The sequence below is a fragment of the Frankliniella occidentalis genome, unplaced genomic scaffold (assembly GCF_000697945.3).
Source record: "Frankliniella occidentalis isolate FOCC.00 unplaced genomic scaffold, Focc_3.1 Scaffold187, whole genome shotgun sequence".
Lineage (NCBI taxonomy): Eukaryota > Metazoa > Arthropoda > Insecta > Thysanoptera > Thripidae > Frankliniella > Frankliniella occidentalis.
The window spans coordinates 377023-379450 of record NW_026267313.1 but is presented as its reverse complement, the minus strand read 5'-3'; positions in this window follow the sequence as shown (position 1 = coordinate 379450).

The following is a 2428-nucleotide window of genomic DNA, read 5'->3' as shown; positions in this document are numbered from 1 at the left end:
AGTGTTTTAATAGGGATCGGTGCGCCAAACCTTGCGTCTCCCTAAGTCTAGCTTAACTCCATGGTACCACCGCGTCGTCGCTGGCACCTGCGGCCGGCCAGGCCTGCGGCGGTGTGGACACGACAGAGGCGCCCGACCGCGACGACGCTCAATATGTCATCCCCCGTAATCACATCACATACACACGTCCACACTCACACCGACACTCCACCAATATCCCAGAAGAAACCTAACGTCCGGCCGAAATCGTCGTGAGATTTTGTCAATTTTAATAGACGACCCCGTGATCTAGTTTTGCAATATCAGCGTACGGGGAAGAGACGATCGATGTTACCAGCTGTCAGTAAATTCCAAATGAAAAGAGCACTTTTTTCACAACAACAAAGGGCTGCCAAGGCAGCAGCGGATCTGGCGCACGTCTTTTTAGCAGTGAAACAAGTGGGTCGGCTCAACACCTCTCCCCTCCCCCTCCTCCTCCTCACTGTCCTTGCCCCCGCCCTCCCGCACCTCTCTTACCCCTCCGCAGGCCCTCCCCACAAAAATACGAGAGCAGGGTCAGGGCCTTCCGAAATCAGACCTGCTCCTGCTACGAAAATGGGAAAAAAAACAAGTAAAAAAGAAACATTATTAAGAAACTACACCCCGAAAGACATCATAAAACTGTTATCAATCACATTTCATTCAGCCTAAATGTACTCAACTACTTGAAGTTTGAGTGCACTAAAAACCCAAGTTATTGTATAGCATATCTTAGAAAGTTATGACCACTGTTGTAAAGTTATGCAAAAAGGTTCAGAATTTTTGTATTCGCCCAATCACAATATTTAAGTTTTGTATAGTTACAGAAGTCAACCGTAGAACTAGTGTGCGTACAGCAAACTTCTTGCAAAGAATTTTGAAGCATTGTAAGGAAGTTTTCATTGCAAACTATTTTCTTTGCATTGCAAACTATTTTCTTCGTAAGTTGCGAAGAAATGGTTTGCAAGGTTACGAACTAATTCTTCGCAGCGTTACGAACGATTTTCTTCGTAAGGTGCGAAGAATTAGTTCGCAATGCGAAGTATTTAGTGTGCAATGCAAAGCATTTTACAACGCTTGAAAATTCTTTGCAATGCAAAGAATAGTTCTTCGCAAAGCTTTTTACAGATGGCAAGTCTTGAAGAATTTTCTTTCCATAAACTAACGACATTTTTTTTCACAGTTAGTTGGGGAGGGTGTAAACTGAGCTTCACAGAGTAAGCCACATCTGCAACGAGCCGCGCCACCCCTTCTACCGAGAACACGTTTTCTTCGTTATCGTCCTGCGAGCTCGTTCACCACCTGGCAGCGAGCACAGGGGACCCTGGGGTTGATTGGCTGCACATTCCGCGAGCACCAACGTCAAAACAGTGTCAACGACGGCAGAAAAAGAACACGCGTACGCAAACGATTCACGCAGTACAAAACAAATCTACAAAACCCACAAAAAATAGTTGCAGGTTTTACTGGAAAACCTTTCATGAAGGGTGTCGTAAATCGTAAATTTACAATTCAAAATTTGTGTAGTTACAAGTACTATGTATGTGTCGACTTGAAATTCATTGACGACGAGCAAGAATGGGCTGTCGTAAATATACAACAGATTTTTAAATTTGTAAATTACAAAAAGGTTGCACGAGGATATTTTACACCGTGAAGTACAAATATCACGCAATCACGTAATCTGAGTTTTTAGCAATAAAGTGTAGGAAAAAATTACAGATTAACATTTTTTCCGCGCTGAACAGCCACCAAATACGAGTGCGATGAGTGTGCTGCGAGCTTTGGCGCTCCTCAACGCGACCAGCGAGTAAACATAAAGTAAGTCATCCCTCATTGCGGGGAAGCAGGGGAACGGGTGGGCGGGAAGAGGGGGGCGGGGTCGTAAAAATACAAACGCTATTTTTAATGCTTAGCGTGTTGCGAATGTACTCATCTCCGCCTGATTCCTTCCACAGACACAGACACACACGCACACACACACGTGCGCGCGCACGAACGCACACAGGGAGGGAGAGATGGCACCGGTGCGGGTGTACGGACGCTCCTGCTGTGACCCGGAGCGCCTGGAGAGAGCAGCATAGGCAACGCGCTCAACAGGTGCGCGCGCGGGGCGTCCGGCTGCCTACCCGACCTCGACAAGGCGCTCTCCGGGAGAGCTGTGCATGAGGGCGTGTAGCGGGAGGGGGGGAGGAAGGTAGGCTGGAGGGAGGAAAGAATGGGGACGCGAAGGGTACAGGGTAGAGGTACCAGAAGAGTTGGAGGAAAGGGACGCTGTTGGAAAGCTATCGAAACTCACCTCATGTTACAGTGAGAACTGCAGCACTGCAAGTTACGCGGTAAGATACGCGGTGCATATGGTGAGCAAGACCGATCATCGTAACTTACACAGTGAAGCCCATCGTAACCT